Below are 12,989 nucleotides of genomic sequence, written 5' to 3' on the forward strand. Positions count from 1 at the left end.
AAATTTTTTAATAAACAGAAACCCAAAGGTAGGACTAGAGCAAACAAAATTAAGGGTCTTCAGGTAGGAAGAAGCTACAAAGTCTTTCTAGGTTTGTTCCAAGGGGTCCATGACTTGAATAAGTTTCGCCTGAGACTGATAGCTAACGCGCAGGTGGACTAAAAATACTGCCTGGGGGTTAGGGAGCTACTTTCTTTCCTAATCCAGCTTTCTGGTCCTATTCTTAACTCTGACACCATTTTTCCCAGGTAATATTTTTGTAGTTTTATTTGTTTATTTTGGATAGAAACAGAGAAGACTTGATAGGAAGGATGAGAGGAGAGATAACTACAGCACTGTTTGACTGCTCATGAAACTTTCCATTGATAAGTGGGAACCAGGGGCTTGAACCCAGGTCTTTGCATACTATGTGTGTGCTCTACCAGATATATTACCAATGTTTCTTCAATTTCAGGTTTTTTTTAATTACAAGGAAATGTTATTCTATAGTTACAGAAGTATATAAATTTTTCTGTAATAATAATCTAATCCAGTAATAAATAATCCACTTCTTTTTCTTTTTAAAATTCATATATATATATATTTTCTTTTTCTTCTTCTGTTTAATTCCAGTTTTATAGACATTTTATAGACACTTTATAGAAGGCCAGATGTTGGAGGGAAGGGGCTTGAGAGCAGGAGGCTAGTGGACAGTGATGATTTAGAGAAAGTGGAAGGCATTGGAGCAGAAAAGAACATAGTCACTTGGGAGCTTTAGAGTTTCACCTCTGATCCTATTAATAAACTCTGAGTTCTATTCCTTAGTTTTCCATTTGTAAAAGGAGACCTACTCACATCTATGCTCCTAGGTTTAGTTGTTCTGAAGGGTCTGGGCCAGTTGGCTGTGGTCCTAAGAGCTTTTTCCAGGATCCATATCTGCTTGCTTCTTCTCTCAATTTTGAGCATCTCTCACTGGGAAGAATTTCAATGTATAACTTAAAGATACATTTTCTGTCTTTCTAAAGTTCTGTTCATATTTTAAGTGTGTGACTATCTTGTGTCCTTCATCCTTGGTGAGAGGTGGGAGGTGAGGGTGTTACGTTATTAATAAAATATGAATACATTAAAATATTTATTTAATGCAAAGTGTGTGGAAAACATGGTTGTTAGAACTTTTTTGGCAAGCAGTTGGAAATGCATGTCTGCCCTGAACCTTTCAAAGACCTTAATCAGACTGGGATCTTTGTTTCCAACAAAGCCCTTGACCCCTCGTGGTTTCAATTCTGTTTACTCTTGGCAAGTGTTTCTGGTTCAAAGGGGGGAATCTTTAAAAGCTGGATTGGGAAAGTCTATAAAATCTTAACGCATCTTTGACATCAAATAGCTCTTTCAAAGCAGTGATTTGATGAAGTAAATAGGAATGCGGCAGCACAAACCATATGGAACACATTTTTCCATAACTGCTCCACACTTGAATAACAAAGGAGAAAAGTTCTTGGCACAGGAATTTGGGATTTTAATGACCCTTTAAATATTTGGCTTAGCTGCCAGATGTGCTTTACCAGGCTGAAAACCCCAAGGATAGGTCCTGCCTCTCTCTTTGGCAAAACATAAGCTAACATGATGTCGCTGTTCATGAAAAGATGTTTGTGCCTCATTGCAGAAAGCTTAATTCACCATGATTTCTTTAATTATTCACCCCTCCCCCAACTGGCATAGCTCCCAACATGCCTCAGGGCATTGTTTCTGATCTGAGGCTTGGAGCCCTTTATGAGGATGTTACAGAAACTGCCTTTATTATTTGAAATTGGGATCAAAGGGTTGAAACATTGTTCATAGTGAGTGCTATTGATGGAACAGGGGCTGGGCTTGGGGGCTTGGTCTTGCGGTCTGGAGTGTTTCTGTCCTAACTACCATTGAGCAGCACAAGTTGCTAGATTTCTTAATGTGACAGAAAGCAGTTAGTGTCAGGTTGTAGTTCTGACTATGAAGAAACTACCTGTACTAAAAACACAGGCACACATTTGGCCCTTCTGAGAGTCTGTGCCTGGCTCCTTTATGCATCAGCCCACTGTGTGAAACATCTTTGTGGGTACGCAGACTAGTCTGTCCAAGTTCTGCATGCTGACAGGTGGATAGTAGATTTCTGGTAATAACCTTCCTCTGAAAGAGACCTACACTTGCAACTTCCAATGGAAGGGCCCTCAAAGAGACTGAGGCAAGCAACACACACACACGCACGCACGCACGCATGCACACACACACACACACAGCACAACACAGCACAGCACAGCACAGCACAGCACACCACACCACACCACACCACACCACACCACACCACACCACACCACACTCAATTACTTGTTGGAAAAGTCATATTTTTCCTGTTTACCTATGGAAAATGTGTGGTGACTTCTGAAAACCATATACATGGTTTTATTTTAATGAGAGAGAGAGAGAAGAGAAGAGAACTGTTCAGCTCTGGTTTATGGTGGTATAGGGGATTAAACCTGGGACTTTGGAGCCTCAGACATGAAAGTCTTTTTGCATATCCATTATGCTGGCTCCTGCCTAAAGATTTATAACAGGAGGAAGAGAAGGAAAAAGAATAAGAGCAATGCTTCATCCACTGTGCCACCTTCAGAGCTATATCCCCATTTTAAAGATGAGGAAACGAAGACCCAGGACACCGAAGTGACTTTCCTAATGCCACATACCTTGTCATTATCAGAGCCAAGATCAGAGCCATCTTCATTCATCAGTAGTTTGGGCATCACGTGGCTGCTGGTGACATAAGTAAAAGTGAAACTGCAGAGGATGAAGATTTCCCCGCACACGAGTTTCAAAAGCATGGCATTTAGGAGGGGACATGAAGAGGGTGTGGAGACAAACCACCCATTCATACTTTTCTTGTACCATGCTATTTAGTCTTTCTTCTAAAAGAAGAGGATAAGGGCCAGCAAGGTGGCTCACCCAGTGAAGGAAAAATGGTACTGTGTGCAAGGACCTAGGTGAGCCTTGGCCACCACGTGGGAGCAACTATGGAAGGCAATTTTCACAAGTGGTGCTCTCCTTCTTTCTCTGTTTCTTTCTCTCTCCTTTTTGTATCCTCTATCTAGAGAAAAGGAGGGGGAAAAAAGTGCCAGAAATGGTGGAGAAGTACAGACTCTAAGCCCTAGAGATAACCCTGGTAGAAAAACAAAAACCGGGGGTCATGCGGTGGCACACTTGCTTGAGTGCACATGTCACAATGCACAAGGCCCAGGTTCAAGCCCCACAGTCCCCCCCACCTGCAGGGGGAAAGCTTTGCAAGTGGTAAAGCAGGACTGCAGGTTTCTCTCCCTCTCTCTCTCCCCCTCTCTCTCCCTCCCTCTCTCTCTCTCTCTCTATGTGTATATATATATATATATATATATATCACCCCCTTCCCTCTTGGTTTTTAGCTGTCTCTATCCAATAAATACATAAAGATGTTACAAAAAAATAAAAAAAAAACAGAGTTAGAAGCTGGCTTAACCAGTAGGATGCACACTTTACCATGCATGATAGTCTTTGGGTTCAATCCTCAGTATCCTATGTAGGAACAGCATGGAGGGCACCAAGAGCTCCATGGATGATGGGAGCAGCTCTGTGGTGATTTCTTATATTTCTCTTCCCTGATAAATCTATAGAATTGCAAAATTGGGTCAGGGAGACTATTCAGCTATGTCCTACATTTGTTGAGACACTCAATCACTCTTTAATGGTGCCATATTAAAGTGTAATAAAAATATAAAAAAGTCTTACAGAAGACACTAAAGGCTAGAGAAGGACCTTGTGGTGCCACATAGCCTGGCATATGCACAGTTGAAGTGGAGGTTCTGAGGCCTCACTCTTCTTCTATTTTATTATTTTCCTTTTTGTTACCCTTGTTGTTTTATTGTTGTTGTAGTTATTATTGTTGCTGTTGTTGATGTCATCGTTGTTGTATAGGACAGAGAGAAATGGACAGAGGAGGGGAAGACAGAGGGGGAGAGAAAGATAGACACCTGCAGACCTGCTTCACTGCTTGTGAAGCGACTCCCCTGCAGGTGGGGAGCTAGGGAATCAAACCAGGATCCTTACGCCAGTTCTTGGGCTTCATGCCATGTGAGCTTAACTGGCTGTGCTACTGCCTGACCCCCACTCTTTTTTTAAAATTTATTTATAAAATGGAAATATTGACAAGACCATAGAATAAAAGGGATACAATTCCACAAAATTTCCACCACCAGAACTACACATCCCATTCCCTCCCTTGATAGCTTTCCTATTCTTTAACCCTCTGGGAGTATGGACTTAGGATCATTATGGGGTGCAGAAGTTGGAAGGTGTGGCTTCTGTAATTGCTTCCCCACTGAACATGGGCATTGGCAGGTCGATCCATACTCCCAACTGGTCTCTGTCTTTCCCTAGTGAGGCAGTGCTCTGGAGAGGTGGGGTTCCAGGACACATTGATGAAATTGTCTGCCCAGGAAAGTCAGATTGGTGTCATGGTAGCATCTGCAACTTAGTGGCTGAAAAAGCATTAAGATATAAAACAGAACCAATTGTTAAATAATCAGGAACTTAAAGTAAGAATATAGTATATGAGATTTGGGGTCTCCATTTTGGAAAAAGCTAGTAGGTCTATTTTAGGTATATTCCAAGGGAGACTTCACTTTTCTTAGGAAATGAGGTCAATCCTGTGCTCAGCCCATAGAGCATATGGGACTCTGCCTTTGTTGGGTCCTCTGACTGGACCACTGCCCTTCTGCTTCTTGTCACTCTGGATGGGACTTGAATGCTCCTCTCTCTCTCTAGAAGTAGTCCCATGAATGTATCTCTTTCCCATCCCTGTCAGCAGATGAGTTTAAACAAAGGGCCCCAGAGAAGGTTCAGATACTCTCAGACCAAAGTCACAGTGCCTGTTGAAATATACTCTCCTTTTTAAAGGATAAAATGTCATTCTATTTAAAAATGCAAACACTCTGTTAGAATCACCGAACAAGTAAATGCAGTAAAACTCAAAGTTAGCTTAGACCCTACTAAAATCCTAGCTGTATTTCTGCCTTAACTTGAAGCCAGACCCCATAAACTTGAAACCAGTCTGGATACTACAAATGATACTCAACGCTTTAACAGGTGGGAAAATGCCCAAGTTTTTCAGGTAAAAGATGGGAAAGGGCAAGACTCTGGCTCACTTAATAATGGCCTTCTTAGTCACTACCAGGCCACCCCATCACCTGGGGCCCTAGTCAGGGAATCCTTGGATTCCCCTGTAAATACAATGGGCCTAGACCTCTAATAGACCACTCTTTCCACCATCACTCGTCACTTCCATCAGGACAGTCATTATAAGCCCTTTTGTGGGCTTCTTCAAGACAATACCCTCACTATGAACTAGCAATGGTAGGGACTGTCCCACTCTCCAAAGGAAGGCTGGGTCAGCCTACTTTGCCACTTGAGGAACACTGGTCCTGAAATGAGTGCAGCGGAGAATGTTCCCAGCTGTAACCATGCACTGCAAGCACAGACTGATAGGAAATCGGAGGCTATGGGAGTCAGGCGGTAGCTCAGCAGGTTAAGCGCAGGTGGCGCAAAGCACAAGTGCTAAGTATGAATAGATATGGACCCCGGGTTAGATTGATGTGGTAAATAGTTCATTGTATTTATATTTTATATATATATTTCTTCAAGATTGGGAGTTACTCTCTGCCCTCATCTAGTTTCCTAATCCTATTCTCAACTATGACACCATCTTCCCAGACATTATTTTTAGTCCACCTGAAGGTTAGTTATCAAGCTCTTGCAAAAATTACCAGTCATGGACCTCTAGGAACATATATAAAATAGAAACCCTAGCTTCTATCCACTCTAAAATCCCTGTTCCCATTTGCTCTATTCCTATTTCATGGTTCCTGTTCATTAATCATATTGCCCTGCTTTATATCTTACTGCATTTCAGCCACTAAGTGGATGAATGCTGCTACAATTTCATCCTGCACTTACTGGGCAGGCAACCTCACCAGTGTGTCCTGGAACGCTACCTCTCCAGAGCCCTACCCCACTAGGAAATATAGAAACTAGCTGTGGGTATGGATCAACCTGCCAATGCCCACGTCCAGTGTAGAAGCAACTACTGAATCCAGACCTTCTACCTTCTGCACCGCATAAAGACTTTTGATCTGGGAGTCGGGTGGTAGTGCATTGGGTTAAGTGCAGGTGTCACAAAGCACAAGGACCAGTGGAAGGATCCCAGTTCGAGCCCCAGGCTCCCCACCTGCAGGGGATTTGCTTCACAGGTGGTAAAGCAGGTCTGCAGGTGTCTATCTTTCTCTCCCCCTCTCTGTCTTCCTCTTTCCATTACTCTCTGTCCTATCCAACAATGATGACATCAATAATTAAAACAATAAAACAACAAGGACAACAAAAAGGGAATTTAAAAAACAGAATTTTGGTCCATGCTCACAGAAAGATAAAGGCTAGGTGAAGATGACTCTGAACTCCAGTTCCATTAGGACATGGAGAAAGAAGAGAAGGGGAAATGAGGAGGAAGAGAATGAGGAGGAGGATTAGGAATTGAAGAAGAAGGAATTAGAAGAAAAAGAAGGGGGAAGAACTGAAGAAGAAAAATAATCTTATCTGTGAAAGCTGATCAGTTAGAAAACTATTATGTTGACATAACAAAAGTAGGTTTATGTACAAATTTAAAAAAAGCAAAAATGGTATATACTTCAGGGTATATTACTCTTAAGGAATCAGATTAATTTTCAAAAGTAAGAAAGAAAATGCAAACACCAAACACTCATTCTAAGTTCCTTGTCTTATGATCTGTAGCCACGGGTAGCACTGGTGACTGTTTTCAGAGGAATTCATGGGCAGTTGCCTTGCTGGTTTCCATCTATCAGCTACACTGCTATCAACTTGCCCCACTCCTCCATCCCCAGACTGGTGTCTCTTGTAGAAACTTCTTCCTGACCATGACCCCCATCATCAACCCTGTCTGTCATTCTCCTAGGATATGTAATAGTAAACATGACTTCCCTTGAAAGGCCAGACATCATTAAGGGGAGAAGAGCTCCAGCCAGAAGGATGCTGAGAACTATGAAGAAATGACAAAAGAGAGGTCAGAAGTGTGGAGCATAGGTATTCAGCCAAGCCCAGGGAGGAGTTCCCCTCTTTACTTCACCCTCATCATTGGGATGTAGGAGAAGACTCCGTAGATTGAGAATACTAGGACACAATGTAGGCCTGATTTGGGATATAATGATTTCTGAACCTAGCTCCAGATTTTTTTTTTCTTTTATTGCAGTCCTGGGGGAAGGAATTTAGTAACTTGCATGTGTGATATTGATGAACATTCTGCCTGTCCCAAGTTACAGTCTGTATTTTTAGAAAGAGAGTAGAAGAGACATCAAAGCGCAGCTCCATTGGGTGTCTCTTAATTTCCATCCATTGGGTGTCTCTTAATTTTGGCCCTTGGGGCTTTCCATGAAACTCCCATATGATGCTGGCAGGACCTCACACATGGAAGTCCTGTGCTGTATAGGCTGAATTCCAGGCTTTTGGGAGCCTCAGGCATGAGAGTCTGTTTGCATAACCATTATGGTATCTATCCCCACCCTGCTCTAGGCTTTTGTTCTTTAATTGAGAGGCAAAAGAATCTACAGACTTCACAATATCTCCAGCCTGGAATGGGGAGAGGGAATTTCTCCTGGGTCTCATTCCAGATCTCTGATAGTACCACTCTGTTGAGCAGAGTGAGGGATGATGCAGACTCAGAAAACTGGGTTGAAACTGGGCATCTATGCACTGCTTCAGGCATGTTAATTAAACACAGGATTATACACCCCAAATCTTCAGCAAGTAGATTTATCATACCTCATTGCCAGATTTTATACACTCCACTTGGGTGAGATGGATGTTCTGCTTTATAAAATAATGCTGGATTTTATGGTCTAAACCCTTCAAATTAAGAGAGAGAGATTAAAAAATGACAGCACTGAGACCTGCAGTGGTACTTACAGACTCTCCATGAGAAGCTGAAGCCAGAGAGAGTTCAGATGTCCCAGTACTGTCTAAGTGAGTCAGAGGCAACTTGAGTTGAGAGACTGCCACCTCTAAGGGGCCATGGACTTTATTTTTTACTTCTAAGACTCTCCTCTGATGCCCGTGGGACCTACTCCTGACAATCCCATCACATTTGGTAAAAGGCGAAAGATTTATAGTATCTGAAGAGAAACCAGAGTATACACATTTGGGACTAGTAGAGGAATTTAATATAGTTATTGAGAATGTAGGTGGATAGACAGTGTGTGTGTGGAGTATGTGTAAGGTGGTATGTTTACATGTGGGTGTATGCAAGTATATGTGTATATATGAGTGTTTCTGTGTAGACTGGGAGGTGGCACAGTGGATAAATCACTGGACTTTCAAGCATAAGGTCTTGAGTTCACTCCCTGTACCAAAGTGATGTCTGGTCCTTTCTCTCTCTCCCTTCTATTTTTCTTATGAAAAGTAAATAAAATGTTTTTTTTAAAAAAGTGTTTCTGCATATGTAAGGAGGAGTTTGTATGGGTCAATGTAGGTAGATTTGTTAGTATATGTTTGTAGGGATGTGTGTGCCTAGAACTTGAATATAATTTAAGTTCTAACACAAGGATAAATAATCAGATAGTTCTACTATGTTCTTAATAAAAAACAACAGACTCCCAACAGTTGGTCCCTTCCTTACCTCTTTCCTAGGAGGTATCAATCTTCAACTCTTAATTGTTTACTGCCTTTCTAAAGAGCATATGTATACCGCTATGAATGCTTTCTGTGATGGATGCTGTTGATACTCTTCTTCCTTCTGCTTATTGGGATGGGGGCTTAAACCTGGGTCCTTGCACATGGTAACATGTGTGTTCAGCCATTGCACCACTGCCCAGTCACCTGACACTCTTCTTCCATCTTGCGCTTTCATATATGTATATCCCCTCCCTCCATTGTCCCAATACATTCACTACTCATGTCAGTTAAATAAGGAGTGTTGTTATCATCTTGTCAACATTATTCACAGTTGAGACTTATAGGGTCTCAAGGTTGTATTTTCTTTTCTTCTTTTTTTAAAATATGGAGCACTTCAAGAATTTGCGTGTCATCCTTGTGCAGGGGCCATGCTAATCTTCTCTGTATCGTTCCACTTTTAGTATATGTGCTGCTGAAGCAAGCACAAGGCTGTGTTTCCTTATTGATCAAATTTTGGTTCAAAAAGTTTTAAGATTCCAGGAGGAAAGAGAGAGAGAGAGAGAGAGAGAGAGAGAGAGAGAGAGAGAGAGAGAATGTGTAGCGGGGACCCTGTCCATGTGTGATTCTACTGTTCTCAACTGACTTTTCATGCAGAAGTCTCTCAGAGACAGAGATATAGAGACGATACCACAGAGCCACTCATCTCAGCTTTAACAGTGCTGCCCTGGAAGTCCAGCTCCAAGAGTTGCTATAGACGTGGTTACACAGACCTCATCCTGGCAATACCTGCCTGCCAGCCCCTGACAGCTGCCTGCTACTATGTTCAAGCTTTAGTTTCTTAGGTTCTAACCGCTCCTTTTTTGGTTTCTTCTCACTGGATAGATGACTTCCTCATGAATGCATGGATAATGACACTTAGAAGACCATGCAAGGCTTAAAAAGATATAATTTGCTCCCCAAACATAGGATTGCTAACTAGTTAGGAATAAAATTCTGGATTTAACACAAACACACAACATATATATATATATACACACACACACATATATATATGTATATATATACATCTATATATCAGCACTTTAAATCATTTTGTATATTTCATTTTTTTGGTGCTGAAACCAGAATTGAGGCATAGATTCCAACATTTTTGTGTGTGAAATTGTATTTTTATTATTTTAAAATTACTGTTTTTAACCAAAGCACTGTTCACCTCTGGCTTGTGGTTCAGGAGATTAAACCTAGATCTTGGAGCCTCAAGCATAAAAGTCTTTTGCATGACTGTTATGCTATTTCCCTTGCTCTATTGATGAAACTTTAATGACTGATCTTTTGTTTATGACAGTTTTTTTCCCCCTTGTAGAAGCTTTCAGTATTTTTTTTTCTTTTGTCTCCAGTGTTATCACTGGGGCTTGGTGCCTGCACTACAAATCCACTGCTTCTGCAGTATTATTATTATTATTATATAGGACAGAGAGAAATTGAGAGGGGAGGGGAAGTAGAGGAGAGAGACAGAGAGACACCTACAGATCTGCTTCACTGCTTGTGAAATGACCCCCCCTGCAACTGGGGAGCCAGGGGCTAAAACTGGTATCCTGGCACAGGGCCTTATGCTTCATACTATGTACACTTAACCTGGTGCGCCACCACCTGGCCCCTGCTTTCAGTATTTATCTTCCTCTCACTGATCCTGAGCTATTTCACAGCATTGTGCCTTTTTTCCCATCATTGAACAGTTTTCAGAGTGCCTTTTCAGTCTAGAAATGCTTGTCTTTTGGGTTTAAGTTCTTTTATTTCTCTATTTTTTACTTTCTAGAACATTTAGCACCCAAATCCTTTTTTCCTAATTCTCTGACTTTTTGATGTTCCATTATTTTTTTCTATTTCACAAGATGATGATGATGATGACTATTTTATGTAGCACCAGAAGATGAATAGAGGGTAGTGTGCATGGCATGTGTGGTAATGCTTCCCCAGCCCAGTTTTTTTCTCAATAATTATAATCATTATTACTTTTATTGGGGGGGGGGAACTAATGGTTTACAACATACTTCAATACATAGAAACAACCTTTCATCTACTCTTGGTTGGTATCTAGGAGATAATACAGGACCCAAATGTCCCTTCATCCTGACCCCCAGAATCCTTTGCTTTGGTGCAATATGCCATACCCAGTCTAAGTTTCATCTTAAGTTTTCCCTTACTGTTCTTTATTCTTAAGTTTCACCCATAAATGAGATCACTCAGTATTGCTCTTTCTCTTGCTGGTTTGTCTTACTTAATGTGATGCTGGCCATGGTATTTCAAAGAAGATGTCCACGTTGTTGTTTTTAACAGCTGCATAGTACTCCATTGTGTATATGTAGCATACTTCCTTAGCTATTCATGTGTTGTGTTGGGCATCTGAGTTACTTCCAAGTTTGGTTTATTACAAACTGTGCTGCTATGAATTTTGATGTGCATAGGTCTTTCCCATCCCAATATTTAAATCCTATGAGAGAGATTGAGACTGATGGAGGAGAGAAGAGAAAGAGTGGTAGAGAAACCAAATCACTATTCCACCACCATGAAACTCCTTTGATACTGTCCATGTTACTCACATGGGGTGCCAGGGATTGAACCCAGGACTCCTGTATGGTAAGGTAAGGTAAGACATTCTCCCTACTAAAGTAACTCCTATTCCTCCGTATACTACCACTTTTTATTATTGTTATTGTTGTTGCTATTGGTGACAGAGAGGAGGAAGGGAAGGAGGAGAGGGAAGGAGGGAGAGAGATAGGGAGGGGGAGGGGAAGGAGGGGAGAGAGAGAGACTGAGACTATAATACTGAAGCTTTCTGTATGGTGGAGACTGGGCTCCAACCTGGGTCTCATACATGGCAAAGCAGTACATTATCTGAGTGAGCTATTTCACTGCCCTGGCCAGTATATATATATATGAAACACATCTATCTTATGTATAGAATGTTTCCTTAAACATCCAGAAATAATTGAAATAGTGAATACATTGCTATTGTATCTATGTCTGAGTTCTTATATTTCTATTTGATTTGCTGTGAGAGACTTTCCTAAAATTCCTGGAAGTCGCTGGCTGTCCACGTACATATTTAAGGGAAGTGTCAACTTGATGATCAGGCATATTAGTGCAGCCTTTTCAGCTGGAGGCTTTGTTGTCCAGATGTGGAGCCTAGCCCTGGCAATATCCTTGTTGTCCATTCTTCTTTACCAGGATCCAAATACAAGAATTAATAGGCCTCTTCTTTGGACACTATGGTCACTTTGTCCATGGAGGAATTTCCTTCTGTCTGGGGAGGCAGCCTGGGTGGTTTGTGGTCTTGGGGTCTCCCTGCTCTGGCTGTCAACTTTTCCTCCTGCTCTTATTTTCACATGGTGACTCTCCAAAGCCCTAAGTTGCCTCTGTAGAGTGTGAGTCCTGAGGGCCTCTGAGCTACTGTCTCCACATAGCAACACTCCCAAGTGGATCCTTTCACCAGACTATGAAAAGGGCTGGAGCCCAACTGCATGGGAAGGGAGGAGCTGGGGCTGGAGTAAATCTCTGGACACCTTTCAGCCCATCAGTAATCCTGTTCCATTCTCAGCTGCACACTCCATCTACATTGACCCCTGCTCCTATGGCTGCAGTAAATGTATCTCCTCAGATTCTCTCACCTACATGCTGGGCCCTTGACCTCTAGCTGGGCCTCAGTTATAGGGACACTGGTCTGTGTCATTGATCGTTGATTCTGGGCTGACTGCTAGAGACTGATTAGCTCCCCACTCCTCATACTTTTTTTCCCCATTCAAATGGGGATTCTGATACTTCCAATGACTCCAGAAGAGAATCAGTAAGGACAAAGAGAGCATAAAACATATATTAACTTCCTCCTAACTCAGTCTGCCTTGGATGCATATAAAATAAATGAGTTCACTGCTGTACACTGGGGATTGTGAGCTTGAGGTGTCTGCTGGTGTGCACAGCCTTGATCCAATCTCTCTCAGCCCCTCTAGAAGCCCATTTTCTCTCAAAATTTTTAAGATCCCCCTCACACCCCGCCACAACACCCTCATTCATTCATTGAATATTGTTGTAGACATGGGAAAGGTAACAGTAATTTATATATTTTTATTTTTCAATAAATGATAAAACCAGAAGGTTTGGGAATTGGCACACCCTATTGAATGCACATGTTACAGTGTGCAAGGACCTGGGTTAACCCCCCCTGCCCCAGTTCCCACGTGCAGGGGGAAAACCTCATGAGCAGTAAAGCAGGGCTGCAGGTG

At 41.9% G+C, this 12,989-nt stretch overlaps 1 non-coding gene across 1 annotated transcript; it reads right to left on the reverse strand.

Annotated features, from left to right (window-relative positions):
• Nucleotides 1–9,087: 9,087 nt before the first annotated feature.
• Nucleotides 9,088–9,194, reverse strand: LOC132537145 (U6 spliceosomal RNA). Its single transcript, XR_009548608.1, has one exon. It is a non-coding gene; the product is annotated as a U6 spliceosomal RNA (small nuclear RNA).
• Between the last annotated feature and the right edge of the window lie 3,795 nt (nucleotides 9,195–12,989).

The sequence above is a fragment of the Erinaceus europaeus genome, chromosome 2 (genome assembly GCF_950295315.1).
Source record: "Erinaceus europaeus chromosome 2, mEriEur2.1, whole genome shotgun sequence".
In the NCBI taxonomy this organism is placed as follows: Eukaryota; Metazoa; Chordata; class Mammalia; order Eulipotyphla; family Erinaceidae; genus Erinaceus; species Erinaceus europaeus.